The 22430-nt window shown below is 38.7% G+C and overlaps 1 protein-coding gene and 1 pseudogene across 1 annotated transcript in view; both read left to right on the forward strand.

Annotated features, from left to right (window-relative positions):
• LOC146468836 (uncharacterized) overlaps positions 1–22430 on the forward strand; it is a 71312-nt gene that overhangs the window by 43084 nt on the left and 5798 nt on the right. The gene's annotated exons all lie outside the window — the stretch shown is intronic.
• LOC146468837 (uncharacterized) lies at positions 17025–18792 on the forward strand (annotated as a pseudogene).

Below are 22430 nucleotides of genomic sequence, written 5' to 3' on the forward strand. Positions count from 1 at the left end.
GGTGATTTTGTTGCCTTATTAGGCCTGGTGAACATTCTCGATATTGCGGTTGCCGCGGTGTCTAGCTTCGGGAGAAGGCTTCTCTATAATCTACCCAAGTAACCATAGTCAGGAAGAAGCTGATATCGACGGAATTTTTTTGGTGTGCCATGAAGCCCACCAAAGCAACTTCCATAGCCTTTAGCAAATAGACGCAAAAACAACAGATGTACTCGAAGAATTAAAATTGAAGTATGGAGAAGGCGAATTACTGAAGATCAAATTTGCCTAAAATGTGGGAAAAATTGACAGCTATTCCTAAGGCGTCTATGAGGGGGACAATTGTCTTCTGAAGGTCTATGCCGACGACAGTGTGTTTTGTAAAAAATTTTAAAAGACTTGGCCAATCAGCGGCAAAACGAAAATGAAAGACAAAATCAACATATTATACGACAACGCATTGGACGACCGAGGCTAAAACGTTATGCTTAAGACAAAGATTTGATTAAGAATAAAGGCGACGATAGTGGGCGGATTTGACCGTCATCTGAAGCGCATTGACCGATTCTTCTTCCTTTTTCGAAAAAAAAAATTGAGAAAGTCTTAACTGACCCGCTCTTAATTTTGAAGGGTTTCGAACAATTCGTGCACATTTTAGGCTTTGTAATGGCATAAGTAAATCATATAGATGTATGTTCCATTTTTTAGGTTTAAATTGCTCTGTCGGTACTGTGCTGCTATATGTTAACTTTTAAGGTTGTTAAATTTTGCATGTAAATAGTATAAATATCACGACTGGTGTTACAAAAAACGACTGTATTAACAAAAATGAATTCTATAAAGTTGAAATCCATTGTCCAAATTTGAGTCCATTCCATTCTATATTTATGGTAAGGCGATCGGGGATCATTTGCGGTCCAATCTGGGGATCATTTCCCGTCCAGGGATCATTTGTGGTTCAAGTTGAGGATCATTTCCGGTCTGGGGATAATTTACGGGCCGGGGGCATTTGCAGGCCTGTACAGTGCTTCTTTCTTTGAATCAGCAATATCTTGGTACCATTTTCGTATTGTGCATCATAAAGAAATCTCATCATTTTATGTCATGATATAAAAAAAGAATAGCGGAGGAACACCATTTGCCGTCGCTTCTCGCTACTCCTTAAGTTTTAATTTATGTATTTTCTTCAAAATTTTATAGCTTATTTTGAACTACCCATATTTTATAGCCACTTCAGTGTTTACTTTTCCAGGAACCCAAGTCAGCTGTAAATTCAATAGTTATTGGAAGTAAATAAAGGGGTTAGTTGTTAAAGAAACTGTTGTGTAACTTCGGTGGGTTAAAGACGGATCCAAGGAGTGATGTTTTGGATGTTAGCTATCTAGGAATTGTGAGTTGTGTGTGGTTCAGTATAGCGAGCAGTTGTGCTACAAGGGTGGTGCAAGAGGGAAAATCATTGTTTGATTCCATGGGGATTTAGAGTGCCGATTTAGAATATGAAGCTTTCCTCTACATTCTTTTTTTTTTAACAATTTTTATTGCCTTACATGACACGTCATTTAAAATACTGAACACTACTAAGTAAACATTAGTTACAATACTCACAATACTAACCACAATAACTATATCTACATTGTCAACAATACTTACTATACTTAGAAAGCTAAAAGTACTTACAATGTCCACACTACTTACAGAAATAACGCTGTCTTCATGTGAACTTATACTACATATACTACTGGCAACACAATACCTACATTACAGTACAATATATACGATACTTACACTATTTATAAAAGAATATTTGTGCTACTAACGCTCCATTTTTTAAGAGGACATATACAGTACTACGACTACTTACGACTTATTTACGATTTGTACGCGTATCAATTAAAAGTAAGGACGAAAAGATAAAAGTAAAAGAAAAAGGACACTAAAAAGAAAGGGAAAAGAAGAAAGAAGGCCGCACTCCTAACGCAGAAACCTTGGAACAAGCGTGGAGTTAAAAATCAACATTTGAAGATTGAGTAGCGATCAGGGGACTATCCAAAACAAAAAAAAAGTAAATTGAAGACACAGTTCATTTAAAACAGTTCCATTTTAAGTCGTATTTCTTAACAGCGTTCGTCTTGTAAGCAAAACATTTTTGGATTTCTTGGCACTTTAAGAAGTTGTGCGAAAAAGTATGTACATTCGGCAGGGTTTTCTTAATTTTGGATGAGTAATTCAGTAAATGGGATATCTGCCAATTAGAAGTGCATGATGTAAAAGTATATCCTCAGTATTATCGACTAAACCCAGACAGACACATTCCCAGAAGAGATGGATCACGGTTTCTGTATTTTGTTCACAGAAGGTACAGGCATCCGTTAATGAAATACCTATTTTATAAAGGTATAATTTTGCGTGGCAATTCTTCTTTGAAGGAGTTTAAATTGGAACGTTAAAAGTTTAGTTTCTCTAGTGCAATAAAAGGGCAGAATATATGACTCATCCCATTTTTTTTTTTAATTTTGCCATGGCAGACACAACACCGTAGTACGATAAAAAAAAAAAGTAGTCTTAATTTTATAGCGCGACTTAAAGTCCTCATACTTTAAAAAATCGGAAGTACGATCTAAACTTCCTTTGACCTGACTTATTCCCGCACGGGGACAATTTCGATAAAAGACAGATTGATAAGCAATCCTTTTAAGGGAGTTGTACTAAATCGGTGAATTTCCAATGTATGTTGGCTTTTATTCGTAATTTAGATTTGACCAAATTTCAATTACCTCTTTAGTGAAAATATCTTGAATATTCAGATCAGCTACATCAGCTTGGTTTAAGTCACCAGTTAGAAGTAATTTGCTGCCATTTTTCTTAGTAAAATAATAAAAAAAAAAAAGTTTCATTTTGTTTGGTTGTTGTCATCAAGGTACTTCTGCACCTATTTGGCTTTCAAAGCGCAATTAAGGATTGGATATCATTTTTAATCCACCGTATCCTCTAAATTCTTACTACTTTCTGTGTTGATACATCATGTGGAGATATGCCACTGACTATCAGGTATTCCTGAAAAAGGTTAGGTAAATTTATGATTTATGGTTGCATTTTTGACATTTCTTGAGGTATTTTGAAGAAATAGAGGTCGTTGCCAGAAATACAATCTCGCCCATCATTTTTGGACATAAAATAATAACAAATTTAAATGTTTGGTCTATGAAATGCTGTGGATCAAGAACAAAAGACCGAAACTGAACACGCAAGCGGTTTCTATTCGCGCGAAACTCTTTACCTGAATGCTTTTATGCTAATTTATTTTCTCACTTTCAATACCTATAAATATGCCTTTCCGTTATTTCCATTTTACTCATTTGACAATGACGATATGAAGTCGTCGAAACGTCATGCAGTTTTACTATCGTTAATTTTCTTGTTAAAACATAAAATAATAATACCAAAAACACGCACGCAAAAAAACGTTTTGAGTTAATACTGATGGATATTGCATTACCAAGGACGTTATCTTGCATTGCCTCTTATGCTTCATACATTCTATGAATAACGTTTTCCTAAACTCTATTTAATCTATATAATTTCTGCCACTTCACTATCTGGGAAGAACTTATCAAATAAATTCATATTAGAGAGCAAATATTAGAATAAATTAGTACTTCTATTTTAATGAAATCGCATTAAGGGCAAAATAGATCGATGGGCAAAGGCTGCAGCCCAGAGTTTAGCAACAAAGAAAGAATGAATCTGGTTCGATATTTAAAGCAAAGTACCGAGATTCTCACAACTGCTAAAAAAAGCCTCCTTCTTTTGCAATGGATTTTGATGCATTTGTCCGTTTTCTTTGACACAGCCTTGTTATTTTTTCTTTTCGTTAGCTCTTCTGGAGATAAGATAATCGCATCTGTTAGTTCAGTTTGTAATTAATAACTATCTAATAAAGATAATTATGGCGCAATTTTCGTTTCCGTGCAGTTATTGCAAATAAAAGTCTGTTTTTCTGAGACCCAAACACACAATATATGACTTGCTCGGCAAAGTAATTGCGTAGCATGTAACAGCCAACAGCGGCTAAAATGTCATCTAGTTACTTCGTGGCAACAGCGAAATTCTAGAGCGTCTACCATTGTTTCGTTGCGGCATTGTTTACATTTTCACCTAGAACAAAAGAAAGCATGATAACACTCTTAAGCGAGATCTTCGCATTAACAGAGAGATCTTCGCAGTAAATGTTAACGTTGTGACGTCATAAGCAACTTCGATTGAGGTTAACTAGATCCTAGTCCGCGGGACAAATATCAGTGTAAACTAGCGGGATTTTCGACTAAAAAACCCGGATATTTTAGAAATTTTCATCGCTTTTAAACTCTAAAGTTGTTTTTTAGAGATGTTGAACTACAAGAAACAGAAAAAAAAGTTCGTGCCATATGCACTTTAAAAAGTCTGAGAGAGGTGAAGATTCCCCGATGTCTGCGAATTCCAGAGCCTGTGAATTCGAAGCACATCGTAATATTTGTTGATGCCTCTCGGCAAGCTTATGATGCGGCTGTTTATATCCGGTGCGAATGTCATAACGATGCCGTCACCAGTCGGCGTGGAGTTCTTAAGGAAGTGGAGCGCGACAGAGGCACGAATTTCGTAGATTAATTTGGCGAATTAAAGGAACTCGTCGGTCAGTTAGACCGACAACAGCTTCAGAGCAAGACAGTTGAACTTGTAGAAACATGGAGATTCAATCTACCAGCTGCCCCGCATTTTGAAGGAGCCCACGAAGTTATGGTGCAAGCAGATAAGAAATCCATTTATGCCGTTGTAGGACACCGATATGTGACCGATGAGGAGCTGATCACTGTGTTTACAGGGTTGGAGTCCCTCCTTAATTCCCGTCTGTTGACTTACCAGAGTTCAGATCTGCGAGAAGATGTTTCATTGACCCCTAACAATTTCTTGCATGGCCAAATGGGAGGAAAATTTGCCCCTAAGTCTGTTAAAACCACTATTTTTCATTTACGTCAAACGTGGCGAAAGGGTCAGGACATTATAAAAAAAGTGTGGAGGAGATGGCTCAAAGAAGGTGTTTCTGCCCTCCTGCCAGCCGACCAAAGTGGACTTTAGAATTCCGAGACCAAACATTTGGAGATGTAGTTCTTGTGATTCAGCCAGATGTTCTAAAAGGGCGTTGACCATTAGGGCGAGTTGTTAAAGTTTATCCTGGACGTGATGGCCACACCCATGTAGCTAAAGTTACGTGTGGAGTGAAGACTGTCGTAAGACCAATTAACAAACAGATTTCCATTGGAATTAATAGCTTATCAGTTATTTAAAAACACAATAGGACTAACTCCCAGTGCGGGAAGGGGGAATATTAAGAAAACAGTAAACGAACTGCGCTTAGATTTATTGTGGATTTTCGTGAAGCGTTTTGAAGGTGGCTTTTTGCCGATTACTGCGTGCTTGTTGGTTTTTGAAAAAAATTCCTCAACCCCAAATTTGAAGAGCAAAGTGTTGTAAATTAACATCACCTCTCTGCTTTTCACGATAAGGAAGAGAATTGAACAAGAAAAAAATATGTTGTAGGGTGTATGATAGTAACATCTTAACAAGGGCAAAACAAATAATTGGATCACCAGAACCTCCACAGTTAATTATCTTTTTCCCAGTGGGTTGCTGTAAAGAAAGAAAATTCTACAGTGTAAATCAATGAAACAATAAGAAGGCACGTGTCAAGTGGGATGGAGGAAGTCTTACTACCTGTCTCGAGCGTCAATTTCTAGTGAAAGACAGGAGCAGGTCTGGCCGCTGTGAAGTGTGTCAGATAATCCGCTCCGGAGTCAGCGTGCTAGTCGTCGCTTGTAGTTTTCCCTAATGTATGGTCTACAAAAGATATTGCATTCGTAATTCATCCTTATGACCAAAAGTCAGGTGAAAAAGCGAGTGAAACTTTCCCTATGATGATTGAATGTCGAATAACCAAATTGTTTGCTGATCCCACACAAACGCGCGTTCGCCTGACATGGTCAGTTCATGTTCGTTTTTCAAAAAACAGTACTTAGTCTTCTTCGGCCAAATTTCTTTTCCTTTGTACTAGGCCTTGAAGTCAATGAAGAGATGCTTTATTGATGTTTGTTAGCTCTATTAATAATCGTGTAAAAAGTGAAAATATCATTATCCTCCTTTGATTGTTGAGATAAAATTTAGGGTCCTCACCGTGGTCATTGTACGAATTTTTTTAAGGTCACCCTTTGTGATCTGAAATTGGTTTATAAACCAGTGGTGAGTGAGTGAAAATGATAGCAAGACGGTATGATAAGTTATCGCGAGTTGATTAAATTAAAAAGGGTTTGAACTTCGGGACCAGAACCGCACATGCGTTGCCTAGTGTTATTGCTAAATGCTTGATGCCACACGATAAAGTTTAGGTGATTTGACTGGATTGTATTGCGCATTCATTCTTCGCATAAATTTTTACGTCATGAACGCGCGCGTGACGCGCAAGCGATGCTGAAAACATGATGCGTTCCTTTAAGCTAAGCCTATCCAATAATTAAATTGTTATTTTCTCCTAAACGAACACCATGAGCTATTCTTTTTTATCTTGTTTCTTTTTTAAATTAAATATTATCCTATTTATGTTTTAAAGTTTTTTAGAAACAAAAACTGATGGCAGAAAAATGAGTCATTCTCGGAAAAACTAGCTTTCCCACAACTTTAGGACTGAAAATAGTAATACTGTGAATACGCTTGCAAGAAACGTTTGGTTCAATACTGATTAATAATGTGCTTAACGTTATCTTTTAGTGCTGCTTATGCTTCATAAATTCTATGCATAACATTTTTCTTAAGTTTATTTCATGTAAATTATTTCTGTTGCCACACGACCTTGAAACAAAAGATCAAACAGAGTCATTTTTAAATGCAAATACTGTAATCAAATACTACTTTCATTTTCAGGTAATTACCTTAGCGGTAGAATAGATCGCTGGGCAAGAGCTGCAGCGAAAGGTTTAGTCCCGAAAAACGGAATGAAAACAAAATAAAGAAGCTAAAGATTTTCTCAACACTTCGATATGTACGCACAATTCTCACAACGACTGAAACGGTCCTCATTTTGTAAAGGTTTCAGTTGCGTTCGTCCATTTTCTGCGACACAGCCCTGCTAGTCTTAGTTTCGTTTGTATTTCTGCCCAAAATGAGCTGCGTTTATTTATTAATTTTTTTGACAGCCCTGTTGCAAAAAAAGAGCACATCTAATTGCGAGAAGAAATTATAGCTATTGTTACCCTAAAAAAAAACCGTTTAAAGTTTAAATGTTTTAGTAATGGAAGGAAGTAAAAGGAAACATTGTTAATAAATAAAACTAAAGAAAAAAGAAAAACGAAGGAAAAAAAAAGTCAAAATTGAAAAAAACATTAAAAAGACCTACTCGATATTTGTAAAAAGTTAAATCTATCAGATTCAGTATAAAGACTGAAAATTCAAAAATGAAATCGTATTTCGATTTTCGTATTTTTAAAAGGGAAAAAACATCGGTTTGGGGAAGGGAGGATAAAACCTGAAGTGCCTGGGAACGTTTCATTATTTCCTAATCTTAGTTTATAGCCTGGAGGCGAGAACGGTCCAACCTTCTGGAACTCGTGATGCTTGCCAAAAAGCTTGGAAGGACTTCTAAGAAAAACGCTGAATCTCCTGAAACTTGACTGATTCGACTTTGTTGTAACCACAGGAATTCAACACGAACCATTTAAGGTCGCACGCTATTTTATTTGATCTCGCACTTCTATAACGACCGCTGATCTTCGTTTGATTTTTGCCACGAGGGAAATCACTCCATAAATTCAGAATTTTTCTGATGAAAACTAGTGATCAACTGAGCTAGACAAGTAATCTTCGCTTACATTGTGTGGTTTTGTGTGATTTGATAGTGTCTCATGTCTTTTAGTTTATCCCGCTGATGCTCCAAACAAAAGAGGAGAGGAGAAGCAAGCGAGTGTAAAGAAAACATGGGCGACGTATGGGCTAAATTGTGGGTTTCCTAAAAAATCAACATTGCTACTAATACAACAATTGATTTATTAATGACATTATTTAACATGAACTTTCCATATCCGGATGCATACATTCAACTTTCGTATTTACATTGCGTGATATGAAAACAAATGTTAGTTCAATATATTAGTTACAATAGACTCCATCAAGCGTTTATTACATGAGGGTGCTTGTCCTTCGAAAAGGGTGTTTCCCCTTGAATCAGGCAATACCCTGGCACCACTTTCCTTTTGACCAACCTGACGAATTCTTTCCCTTTAAAAAGGGAGAGCACATGAACACCAATTGTCGACGGTTCTAAAGAAGTTGGTAAGGAGTATTTCGAGGGAAAATTAAACGTTAAATGAAATTAAAATCTTCCCTTCTTATTGCGATGTAACAACCAACATGGCCTCCACATCACCTAATATGTATGGTGTTTATACCATTCGCTTGGGAACACGAGAAAAGATTCGTTCAGGATGAATGTACAACATCAGGAAGTTCGAGGAAAGCTTACTATAGTGAAAGTAATGTGTGATGCAAGATACTAGTTCAACTCAAAACAAAACTGAAAACTCAAAATTTCATTTATTTAATTTCGTTACTTCGCAATCGATTCCCAACAATTTTCAACAAGAAAGAGATAAAAATAAATCTTTTACTACTATGATAAATACAAGTAATAAACAACATAAGACAGGGAAACCCAAAGGTTCTTCGGCAAAATGCCTGCTCAAAATTTTGATCACCGGAAAACTAAAACGTTTTGTTTTCGGAGGGGAAAATATGTGGTTTAGAATGCAAAAAAAAAAAAAAGAAAAGAAAAAGAAAATGCAGGTAGCATTTTCGTAAAGCCAACAACAGCTAGTAAATTCAGGGAATAAAATTATGTTTCCGAAAGCTTTCTTCAGCTTAAATGTTTAGCTATAGCATCCGGGCAAACAAACCTGTATTAGCTTATACAACTATGCCACTAACAATAATAATAAGAGCCAAACAAGCCACAGAACGATCTTCGAATACAGGAGACAACATTAAATGGTTCTGCTTTTAAAAATGTTATCGTAAAATGCCGTTCATTAAACCGCTTGTGTTGTCCATAGCATAAACTGTTCATATTTTATTGAGATTCCACAAAGAAAAATGGTGTCGTGAAAGGTAAAAATCACAAACCAAACAAAGCAAGACTACAAGCAGTTGTATTTTTCCTCAAAGATAGGGTAGCGTGATATGAGAGGATGAACTAAAACAAAAGAATGGCGCAATCTTAAAATAGCGGGCTACGAAGCTGCAAGAAACGATTACGCAAGCCCTCTATCAGGCTCCGTCCTTGTAATTCACAATTTTATGTTCTGTCCCTTGCCAATTGAGGGACACGTTATTACGAAGTTCCGCATCGTATACGTTACTACTTCTTTAGAAAACTTACTTGCAGGGGTAGCCTTTCAAATGTGGTAATATGGTGAAATAGAAAAAGTAATCAGACAAAAATCCTCAAATTGTGTTACCCTCGCCGAATATTCCTTTTTAATTGAAATAGGGCTAAATCAAACGGAGCGTAGCGACCGTTACAGATGAATGAACTTAATAGCATATCTTTTTTAGTTATTTATCTCTGCTTTTCACTTCCTTTTTTTTTTTTTTTTTTTTTTTTTTTTGCCTAACTATGATCAATATGAATATGTAATATTTTTTAAGATTTACTGTTGCTCTGCCATTGATTTCGGTCCCATGTGTATACTTTGTTCTTATTACTTAACTGAGGAAGCCCGGTGGCTTACCTTTGGCTTCCTCGCCATTATTGTGTCAGCGGTCAGCGATGGCGGATAGACGTGGATTTTAGAGCTCCGCTTAGTTCTGGCTAGACCGCGCGTATTCCATCACATAAACATTGTAATAGCACTTTGGGTCGGTTAGAGAGACCGAAAGAAGCAAATTGGTAGGTTTTCAAGCGAAAATGTCGGAAACTCCATCTGACACGTGTTCATTCGAAGAACTTTATAGGGTCGAAGACTTAAAGGACATCTCGAAATGCTTCGCGAAACTTCACACAAATATAGGAGCAGAATTTCGCCTGGTTCGTGAGAAACTCAAGGAAACAACCGACCGAGTCGTGGAATTGGAGAAGGCGATGTCACACTTCGAAAATGAGCAGTAAGAGATGAAGGAAAGTACGATACCCGGGATAATAAAAGAGGCTGAAAAGCGCGACAAGTCCATACGCGACGAACTTCTTGCCCTGAATCTTTGGGGCAGGAAATGGAATCTCATTTTTCACGGTATAACCGGGGAGTTAAAAGAAACTTCTGAAGCTACAAGACACAAAATTCAAGAATTCTTCAATACTACACTCAAGATGGATCCAGGTGAAGTGAAAAATATTAATTTCGCTGCGTGCCATAGAATTAGAGGAAGCCGAGACGCAACTAAAGAGTCGATCATCGTCAGGTTTGTCGACCTGCAACAGCGGGATTACATTTTTAATCTAGCCAAGAAGCTCCCAAAAGGATCAGGTTATGGAGTGATGGTCGATCTACCACCAGAGCTCTCGAAGCTTAGAGGCCGACTTCTCAAGAAGAAATGGGAGCTTCCCTTTCAGCAACAAAAGGAGGCGAAATTAAAGTATCTACAGAAGGCCCCATTCATTCAACTAGTCGTGGCTGGTCAGGTTCAAGAATCGGGTTGAACTATGGAAAAAGCTAAGTTATTGCCTGTCTTACTGAGTAAAAGCTAATTTCAAGAATAGCATATCTAATAATTATGTCGCTATTAACTTTTTGTTTAAGTACTTCTAGTACGCGCGAGGGAAAAATTTCCGCACAGCCCCATACATTAATTATGCATGCTGATGTATTAATTATGTATGCGCTTCATTGTTTTAAAAGACAATAACCTATTCCCATGTGTTTTGCATATATACATTGCAAATAATACTTACTGCGTCAATAAAAGAGGGTTTCGTCGTGTCATGACTTTTTCTCCTCTTCTCTCTCCATTTTCCCAATCCCATTTTCTTTATTTCTCTACCCCAGCCCCCTAACGCTTTTCTTTTTCTTTCTTTCTTTTTTTTTTTTTTTTTTTTCGGTCTACCTACCATACCGTGCCTTGAACTGAAGTCTTACTGTTAGCGTTGGATTCCCTGTCCATCTGCTTTACCACTAGACTACGAGGGATTTGTTGGAAATTACCCCTCAACAAATATATTTTATTTTTTGTAAGCCTTTAAAAATCTACATAACAATATAGAGGTAATTTTTTCCTGTGCGTTGCACTTGCCTTGTCATTTTCACGGGAAAATGCGTCATTTTCGCCCCTTGATTGGCCAGTCTCGGTTTGTGTATTTCTCCTAGTCATAGCCCCATGCAACCATGTTATAGTGAGTTATAGAGCATTAACGAGTCTTGGCCGACTTCAAATCGTGTAGTTGTTGCTTGTGCTCCGAATCGTCGTCTTATTATTTTTGCGTCCTTTGTTGTTTCGTCCATCGCTTCCCCTACGTCAATGCCATGCCACTACGTCTGTAATTTGACTGACCTTCGCCCATCGTTCCAAGCCTTTAATCACCTTTTAAAGTCGCCCAATATCCTTGCGGATTACGAATGGTGAACAGAATAGTACAAGGAACACAATCTAAACGTGCCGTCCGTGAAATGTCCGCCAGTTGGGTGCAAGAATGCCCTAAAGACGAGCAATATTGGCGTATATTGTAAGATGCCAGCCTTTACGAAGTTCACCAGGACTGACAAAGCATTGTAGCGCTCTACGCGCTCTTCGAGATACGCCGGAGGAAGACGAAATATCAGATACCGTAACACATGAAGCCCGCACGTCTATGTTAGCGAGAACCTCTGGCTTTATTTTAGGAACGACAGCAGCAAAAATAGAACGTAAAACAAAAAGAAAGGTAAAGAAATACTTTATTTTTGATAGTTTACGACAGTCGCGATTAAAAACCACTGGTTAATCTGCCTTTATTTTTACGGCCATGCGAAAACATGTCACTCAATTCTAAACATTTTTAAAACGAGGACAAATTAAAATGTGTAAAAATTGCTAAAATTGTCAAATTTTGTTTAGATTTTCCGTATTTTTTCCCTAAAATTCGAAGATTTCGGCAAAGCCCATATAGACTTAGAAAGAAAATATAAAACTAAGAGGAACAAAGCGAAGTAATCCCAACGGCGCACTATTGTTATCCCTATTGTTTCCTTTGAACAAAGACTGTATGCATAATTAATGTATGGGGCTGTGCGGAAATCTTGCCCGCGCGAGTCGCAGCACAGGACATCATTACTATAAGCCAGAAGCTGCAATCGCTAACAGGACGCTACTTGTTGTGTTTGTTTAGTGTCTGTTTGTTCTTGTTCTGGATTGATAAGTCTCAATCTGTTTTCGTCTTACATATGCAAATATATATATTTATTGTAGCATTTGCTCTGTGCCAGCAAATCAATTCTACCCTTTTGCGTTGTAATAAGTATGCAAGATTAACAGATCATAACATTTAAATTCAGTGAGGATAAAATTAACAGATTGAAGATCGGGACATTGAATTGTAAAGGTTTAGCAGATGAAAAAAAAAGAAAAGACGTCTTTAATTGGCTTCGGCAAAAGAAACTTGACATATATTGTCTACAGGAAGCGCATATCCAAAATAGCAAAAGAGAACAAGCAAGGTGGAAATCCCAATGGGGCTATGAGGCGTTTTTTAGCAGTTTAGATAGCAAAAGTTGCGGAGTTGTTATTCTATTTAACAATACATTTGAATATGTGCTGCACAATGTAATTAGCGATCAACAAGGCAGATATATCGTATTAGATATTTCCATTTTTCAGCAACGTTGCACTTTGGTTACTCTGTATGGTCCGAACACTGACTCGCCCGAATTTTTTACAAACCTGAAAGAAAATCTGATCAATTGGGAACTGTCAAATCAACCTATTATATTATGCGGGGACTGGAACGTGGTGCTAAATTACCATAATGACACGATAAATTACTCAAAGGAAAACAATCCGAAGGCTCAAAAATCTGTGCTGGATTTAATCGATACTTTCGAGTTGGGCGATGTCTATAGAGACCAGGAACCAACTGGACGAAGTTATACTTGGAGTGCGTACAGTAATTTAAAACAAGCAAGACTCGATTATTTTCTTTTGTCTACTGATTTAACCGGTCTAGTGGAGTCAATTCAAACCAATGCTGGCTATCGCACGGATCACTCGTTAGTAGTTATGAATATGATTTTTACACATCAGGAAAGGGGCAGAGGGTTCTGGAAATTCAATAATTCTCTACTGTCAGATCCGGCATATGTGAAACTTGTCAAGGATTGTATAAATGAGACTGTGGATGAATACAAAATTAATGGTGACATAGAAAATCCACAGCCCCATACTTTTTCCATTAATGACCAACTTTTGTTTGAAACACTTAAGCTTCAAATTCGGGGTAAAACTATTTCTTATGCAGCATGGAAGAAAAAAGAGCAAAATAAGACTGAAAATTTTTCTAGAAAAGGAAATAAATTTTCTTCAGCAGAGTTTAAATGAATCTCCCTGTGAAACAACCAAAAGGAAACTCGCCCAAAAACAGAATGAGTTACAAGAACTGAGAGAGCATAAAATGCGTGGTATAGTTATAAGGTCAAAAGCTAATTGGATAACTAGGGGTGAAAAAAGCACTAAATACTTCTTGAATCTGGAGAAAAGACATTACACAAACAAATTAATTCCTAAGCTAGTTTTAGAGGATGCTACCGAAATCACAGACTAAAAAGATATAATTAGGGAGCAGGAGCGTTTTTATGAAAAGCTTTATACCTCCAGGAAAACTGAATTCAGGGCTGATCATTCTGCCACATTTTTCAATCAAGATAATATAAGGGTGAAGTTGACTCCTGAAGAAAAGGACTCTTGCGAGGGTAACATTTCTGCTAAAGAATGTTTAGATGTCCTAAAAGCTATGGGTGATGGAAAAAGTCCTGGGATGGACGGTTTTACCGTGGAATTTTATAAATTTTTTTGGAATGACCTCAGCCATTATTTAGTGCGTTCAATTAATTTCTCATATAGCATTGGCGAAATGTCGGTCACTCAGAGAAGCGCGCTTATAACTACCTTACCTAAACCAAATAAGACAAAGTTCTATCTGAAAAATTGGAGGCCGATATCTTTACTTGGAGTTGATTATAAAATAGCTTCAGCTGTTGTCGCAAATCGTATTAAGAAGGTTCTCCCATCCATCATTTCACACACCCAAAAAGGCTTTTTAAAAAACAGGTCTATGGCCGAAAACACAAGGCTAATTTATGATATTATAGATAAACTAAATTCTAACAACGAAGAGGGCTTACTGTTATTAATTGATTTTGAAAAAGCATTCGATTCAGTAGAATGGAACTTTCTTGACGGAGCCTTAAAGTTTTTTAATTTCGGAGAGTCTATAAGGCGGTGGGTTAAAACCTTTTACAAAAATATTAATAGCTCCATTTTATACAATGGTCATTGCTCCAATTCTTTTTCGGTCTCAAGAGGTGTTAGACAGGGAGATCCCCTGTCACCATACCTTTTTATTATTTGTGCTGAACTTCTCGCAGATGCAATAAAACAAAACGGTCAAATTAAGGGCATCACTGTTGATAATGAAGAATTTTTACTTGGACAGTATGCGGATGACACTTTTTTCCTTTTAGATGGAACTGAAACTTCACTCTCCCAATGCCTAGACACCTTGGAGCTCTTTGGAGAGTGCTCAGGTCTGAAGGTGAATGTAGAAAAAACTAAGGCGGTATGGCTGGGTAGTAAGAGATTCTCGAAGGTCATATTACTTCCGGAGAAAAATTTAGCATGGGTATTTAATGAACCTTTTGACATCCTAGGGATAACGTTTTTTGTTGAAACCCAGAAAATAGTGGAGTACAATTACAAAATAAAGCTACAGGAGGTCAGAAAACTTTTAGACTCGTGGTCCTGGAGACTTTTGAGTATCATGGGCAAAATACAGGTAATTAAGTCTCTCGCAGTATCTAAATTTGTTCATCTCTTAACAACACTTCCTACTCCAAATGCCTTTTTTCTTAAAGAATTAGAAACACTCTTCTTCTCCTTTATCTGGGATGGAAAGAGTGATAAAATAGCAAGGAAAACAATCATTAATGATGTAGATGATGGGGGATTGAAGATGACCGATATTCGATCATTTGCCAAGGCTCTGAAGATCTCCTGGGTTAAGAAAGTGTGGGACGTAAATTATCAGGCAGACTGGAAAAGGCTCCTGCTTTCCGATCACCTTTACTGGAATGATGTCTGGTTACTAAACAAAAGATCATTATCACGCCTGGCTTGCTCTTTTGGGACAAATACTTTCTGGAGGAATGTAGTTGAATCATGGGCAGATTATGTTCAGGAAACTGTAGAAGCCGGTGACCTTCTGTCACAGCCACTATGGAATAATGTCTTCATTAAGATAGAAAATAAACCTGTGTTTTATAAGTCGTGGTACAAAAAAGATTTACGTTACGTCAATGATCTTGTAGACGAATCCGGCATTTTTATGTCACCAACCAAATTGATTAATAAGTTTAGCCTAACTTGTACCTTTTTACAAGCTTATGGTATTATGTGCGCAATTCCAAGTTCATGGAAGTCAAAGATTAGAGAGTTTGGTAAACGGTTACCTGTGGTCAAATCCCAAAATATAGATAGGTTATTTAAGACAAAAAAGGTGACCAGCTTTACTTATGACGCTTTGCGAAAATCGGTTGCCATACAGCCAACTAAGGTGCAGCGTAAATGGAATAAATATCTACCATCTCCTGTCGAGGATTGGTCTACCTATTACAGTATCCCTTTCTTATGCACGAGTGCTAGTAAGCTGAGAAGCTTTCAATATAGGATATTCCATAGAATTATTGCCACAAATGTATTGTTAATGAAAATGGGTATTAAGGATCACGATAATTGCTTTTTTTGTGACAGTAAACCTGAAACCATAGAGCACCTATTTTGGTACTGTGACCGGATATCCCACCTCTGGATCGCCCTCGCAAATTGGATCTGGTCGGTAACAGACATTGAAATAGAATTTTCTCTTGAATCTGTTCTCTTGGGCTATACAAACTGTATGCCTTATAAGAATGCGATTAATTGTATTATTTTAGTAGTCAAGTTTTTCATATACAAATGCAAAATGGAGGGACGTGAACCCGACTTCGCTGGCGTACAGAGCTACGTTAAGTTTCATTACAATATTGAAAAATTTGCACGTGACTTTTCTCATCACGATAAAATTTTAAGTAAGTGGAAACCGATGAAAAAATTATTTTGTCAATAAATGATGTAATGTGCTGTAATGTAAGTAGAATAAGCATTGTACCGTATTTTAAGTTGAGTAAGTATTGTAATGTAAGTAATGTAAGTTGTATCTTGAAAGTAGAGTTATTGTAATGTTAGTGGTGTAAGAGATCTGTATTGTAAGTAATGTAAGCAGTTTTTGTGTTTTGCAAATTAAAAAAAAAATAAATAAAAAATAATTAATAACTTTTTGCATTTGTACAGTTTATTGCAAAAACAATAAACTGAAACTGAAGCGTGACGTCGTGCGACCTCAAACAGTTGAAATTGACTTGATTTTGTTACAACAAAGCCGGACCGATCAAGGTTTAGGAGATTCAGCTTATTACTTTGAAGAGGTCGGGAAAGAAGCGCTTGTTTAGTAATTACCTTGATACGTTTGTTTGAGTTATATTTTAGTGACCTTCAACAGTTGGTCAAGTAATCTATTGTTTCGCTAGTTTTAAGGAAATTCGTTTAATGTCAGGAAACGTTGCGGTCCCGCAACTAAGAAGGCTGAACTTTGATTATTTAATCGTGTAATTAGAGGTAAAACCGCATGTAAAACTAATGTAAGGATTATCTCTGAGATTGTCAAATGTGCCCACGAAATAGGAAGTTAGTAACCGCGAACTTTGTGGAACGTGATGTACCGAACTTTACTATGATATCAAACTTTGTAACCACAACACCGGATTCACGTGGCTGGGTGTGGATATCCGTAGGTATTAAAAGCAGAATTGTAATCTTAACTTAGTCAGAATTGTTAGATCGCAGAATGTGTAACGTCGAAGTGTGAAGAATAAAGTCATTTTAAAACGAAAGTATACAGTCCAAGATTGTCGAACCGGCAACGTACAGAAGTTCTCTCTATCGCAAGCGAGAAGTTCTGAAACACCTGGTCCTTCGAGCCGGATCCTGAAGATGAGCGAGTTGAAGCAAAACACGAAGTCGAGATCAGGCCATAAAGGCTACGTGAAGCAGCTTTTGGCAGAGATTGACGCTTGCCTCGAAAACTACAGCGAGGAAAGAAAGCATGAATTGTCCCAATGGAAGGAGGCACTCCAAGAACAACTTGTCAAGTATGCAAATTTAAGTGACGATATCCTTGAAATTATGGAGGCCGACGAAAAAGTAACCGATGAAGAATTGACTGCCGAACTGTACGAAAGCAACAAGATGAAGATCGACATAAAAACGAGATTGGCCGCAATCAATGAACGTTTGACCAGTCAGAACGCACCCGAGCTAGTTTTTCAGCCAAGCCCAAGTCCGCCGATAGTGAATCCGCCCCAGCAACAGAGTTCCTCCGTTCGAGCAAGATTACCAAAGCTCGAAGTACGAGAGTTCGGCGGAAACATCAGCGAATAGCAGGAGTTTTGGGAGTCCTTTGAGAACGCCATCGACAAAAACGAGACGTTGGCAGAAGTTGACAAGTTCTCCTACTTGCGAGGACTATTAGTTGGACCGGCCCGATCAGCAATAGTGGGATTTTCGCTAACATCGGCAAACTATGGAGCCGCGACGGACCTGCTAAAGAAAAGATACGGGAAAAGGAGTGCGATCCAGAGGGCGCACATAAAGGAACTGTTGAACGTGGACGCGATTTACAGCGAGAGAGATACGCAACGGCTAAGACAAATGTACCACTTTGCGGAAACCAAGTACCGCGCCCTCGAAGCGCTTGGCGTGGAGCAAGACACGTACGCCGCCATCGTGGTGCCTTCTCTTCTGGAGAAACCGCCAGAACAGCTGACTGACCATCACCAGAGGAGAGGACCATCACGCTTGGGATTTGGAACAGTTGCTTAAAACCCTTGGACGCGAAGTCGAACCCAGAGAGGAGTACAACAAAAACACGCGACCCGCGAGGAGTCCTCGAGATGACAGCCGAAAAACGACAATGTATGCCGGAAAGGATACGAACTGTGCTTTTTGCCTAGGCGGGCATAAGCATGAGGAATGCAAGAAGGTCACGTAAGCCAGCGAACGTAAGCGAATGTTACTTAAATATGGTAGGTGTTTTAATTGTATTAGAAAGGGACATTTATCTAAAGATTGTAAGATTGTCGTTAACTGTAAGTTTTGCAAGGGAAAGCACCATTCGTGTCTTTGTTGTGCCGACTCCCCAGGGGAGGGTAGATCGTCCGAAACCGCGATAGACCCTAGTAATGTTGTAGAAGCGGTTAGCAGTAGTATGCATATTGAAACGGAAGGGAGTGTTGCGTTACAAACGGCACAAGCCCAAGTAGCAGGGAAGGGTAACGCGCGAATAAGAGTACTTTTTGATAGCGCGAGCCATATGTCGTTTGTTACCTCGCGCGTGGCCCATGAATTCCGCCAAGAAACCCGCCGGAAAGAGTGGCTTTCTGTCAACACCGTGACCTTCGGACAGAGAGCAATGGGTTCCAGCCTCAGGGAGGTAGTTGGGATGCATTTGATCCCAGTAGGGGGTGGTAGAATTAGAAAGGTCAGACGGAGTTTACTATATCCCTTATTTGGCATGTCATACGCAAAGAAGCGACCACAACGAAGTTGAGAGTGGTGTACGACGCGTCAGCGAAGTCAGGTAAGGAAGGCATCTCACTGAACGATTGTTTACATAAAGGACCGTCCCTTACGCCGTTGTTATTCGATATTCTGATCAGGTTCAGGGAAAAACAAGTGGCGCTCATAGGCGACATCGAGAGGGTGTTTCTAAACATCGAAGTTGATAAGGAAGACAGGGATTTCCTTCGGTTTTTGTGGTTCGATGACGTGTACGATCCGACAAGCAAGGTGGTTGTGTATCGGTTTTGTCGTGTAGTGTTCGGTTTGAACGCGTCTCCATTCCTTTTGAATGCCACGCTAAGGCATCACATCTCCAAATTTAAAGATGAAGACGCAGACTTTGTGAGAAGAATGATCGAGAGCAAGAGAGGATGAAGGTAAGAGAGGTAATCCCCCATATAGGCCCTATTTCCATCGTAATACCTCTGAAGTTATTTTTAGATCTCCCGCGAGATCCAGTGTCCCAAGAGGGTTAGGTGATAGCCAATCATATATCCTGAATTTTACCCACATTGACAGCTGAGCCGATTCCCACGCAATGCTACGCGTCTTTCGCGAATTGATCTAAAAACAAAATGTCGGAACATGCATACAGAAAGCGTTGCCTGCATATGTTTCGTGGGCGAATGCGAGTTTAAAGTGGTTGTATTTGGACAACGCAGATTGGAAAAGAATCTCTCCGGTATGATTTCCTTTAGAGCCCAGCAGTGCGGAAATAATGCAAGAATATTACAATACAATTAGCTGGCGAAAATTGAAAGCCGTGATTGAACAGACAAATACATATATCTCAACCCAGGCACGAATTTCGATATTTTTATCGCAGTGAGTACAAAATCCCTACAGTCATTGAAATCTACGTTTTATTTACTTTCTAATCACGTATGTAGTTTAAGAGATTCGTTGGAAGAAACGCGATAACAAATCTTTTTTTTTTTTTTTCATGCAAGAGTATTACATTTAGCTGTCGAAACAATGAAAGCGGCGATTGAACAGACGAGTATAAACATCACAACCTCCAGCAAGAATTTTGATATTTTTATCTCAGTGAGTTCAAAATCTCTCTAGTCATTGAAATGTACATTCCATTAGCTTTCTTATTACGCGTGTAGTTAAGAGATTCGTTGGAAGAAACGCGAGAAACAAATCTTTTTTCATGCAAGAGTGTTACATTTTAATAGCTGTCGAAACATTGAAAGCCGCGATTGAACAGACGAGTATAAACATCACAACCTCCAGCAAGAATTTTAATATTTTTATCGCAGTGAGTACAAAATTCCTTCAGTCATTGAAATCTACGTTCTATTTACTTTTAAATCACGTATGTAGTTAAGAGATTTGTTGGAAGAAACGAGAGAAATAAATCTTTTTTCATGCGAAAGTGTTACATTTAGCTGTCAAAACCGCGATTGAACAGACGAGTATAAACATCACAACCTCGGCACGAATTTTGATATTTTTATCCCACTGAGTTCAAATCCCTTTGGTCATTGAAATCTACATTCCATTAGCTTTCTAATCACGCATGTAGCCAAGACATTCTTTAAAAGAAAGGCGAGAAACAAATCTTAGCTTTTTGTCGTATCCTCTTAATACATAAATTAGAGGAATGCTAGCCGTGAAACTAGCCCAGAGAAAGACACACAACTAGTCAACCATGTGCTCTCTTTATTACTCTCATCCCATAATAATCTCGGCCTAGGTTGCTACTTCATGTAATACACGACATCCCTCCTTTTCTTAAAGGAAACAAGGAGTAACAGTCCTCTAAACCTAATCAGAAACAAAACGTATTTAAATGAAATTCAAAGACGAAGACTCTTACGCAACTAATGACTTAACAAGGTTAGTAAGTTCAAACAGTATCTTTTCTCTCGATGAGTGTCCTTAACAAATACTTAGTCTTTGGCTTTAACGACTTGGTAAACTCATAAGTGACTAGTCCACTATTCCATAACAAAGTCTTTGTATTTCTGTGGCAGTGTCCTCTGTCTCTGAGGTCTTTCATAACTCGGTCTTGCTGGGGTACTAGGCACTGTTGCTTGATCAACTACAACATCCTTATGGAGTGGAACTGCCTCATTTTCATTCTTCACACTTGCTCGTGTTAATGGTGTAATCCTGGTCAAAGGTATACTTGATGGTGTGGCGGGTGCCACTGGTGTCAATTCATATGTAGCTTGACTTGGTATTGTGGTAGGTACTGAGGATGTGTCTCCTACTGCAGATTCGCCTGGAACAGCAGATGGTGCTTTGCTTGCAGACATAGGGGTCTCTGACACAAACTTCTTTACATGGGAAGTATTTCTTGAGTACTGGGTCCCACCCTGGGATTCTACTACGACACTGTTGCCTGTCTTGCTTACAACTTGGAATGGTGATGGATTAAATGGTGTGGAGAACTTATCCTTCTTCTCTTGCCTCACAAGTACTTGGTCACCAACTTGAACATCAGACGGTCTCGCATTCATAAACTTATCGGCATGCGCTTTGGTCTTTGCTTTGACCTCTGCATCCCTGTCACGGATTTCCAAATCTGGACGATAATCAGCATGTAGTTCTGGCAGCTTTCCCTTTATCTTCCGATTGAACAACAGTTCGGCAGGGCTTTTGCCGGTAGTTGCATGGTCAATACCTCGGTACTTGGTCACATATCTTCTTAACTCCTTCTTCCAGTCCAACCTTTCAGCTTGAGCAATGCGAATTCTCTTCATTAAGGAGGAATTTTGCCTTTCAACTTCTCCATTAGCCTGGGGCCATTTGGGTGTAGTCTTGAGATGCACAATTCCATTCTGCTTACAGTACTCCCGAAACTCTTCTGAGCGGAACTGTGGTCCATTGTCAGACTTGATAGTTGTGGGAAGACCGTGGCGACTGAAAATCTCTTCTAGGTTGTCGATTACTTTCACAGTGGTAGTGGATGTCATGATCGCATACTCATAGTAACGGCTATAGTAGTCAACAACAACTAGTATCGAGTGTCCAGATGGGAGTGGTCCTAGAAGATCTATGGCCAGATCTTGCCAAGGTCCCTCTGGTAATGTCGTAGACCTCAATGGCTCCGGTGGGTCTGGACGTGTCACCAGTTGACATCCATAACAAGACTTGCAAAATTTCTCTGCTGCCTTATCCATACAAGGCCACCATACTTTGCTTCTCAAGTTTTGCTTTGTTCCTACGATTCCCAAATGTCCCTCATGGCCTAAGGCAATTGCTTGAGACCTTAGCTTGCTTGGCAGTACAATACGGGTACCTCTTAGGACTAGTTGCCCGATCACACACAGTTCACCTGCAGCTGGTGAATAAGCCTTGCATTTCTCAAATCGACCAGTTTTAACTGCTTCTCTCAGAGCTATCAACTCTTCGTCCACTGCAGATGCTTCTTCAACTTCTCTTGTAGTTAGGGCTGCGGGTGTAGCACTGATGGCTGCAAATCGGACATATTCTTCTGCTCCATGTTCATAACTCGTTGCTTTGTTCCGACTTAGCAAACGGGAGAGAGGGTCAGCTATGTTGCTTTGCCCTGGAGCATACACAATGCG

The sequence above is a fragment of the Pavona decussata genome, unplaced genomic scaffold (assembly GCF_977016875.1).
Source record: "Pavona decussata unplaced genomic scaffold, jaPavDecu1.1 SCAFFOLD_128, whole genome shotgun sequence".
In the NCBI taxonomy this organism is placed as follows: domain Eukaryota; kingdom Metazoa; phylum Cnidaria; class Anthozoa; order Scleractinia; family Agariciidae; genus Pavona; species Pavona decussata.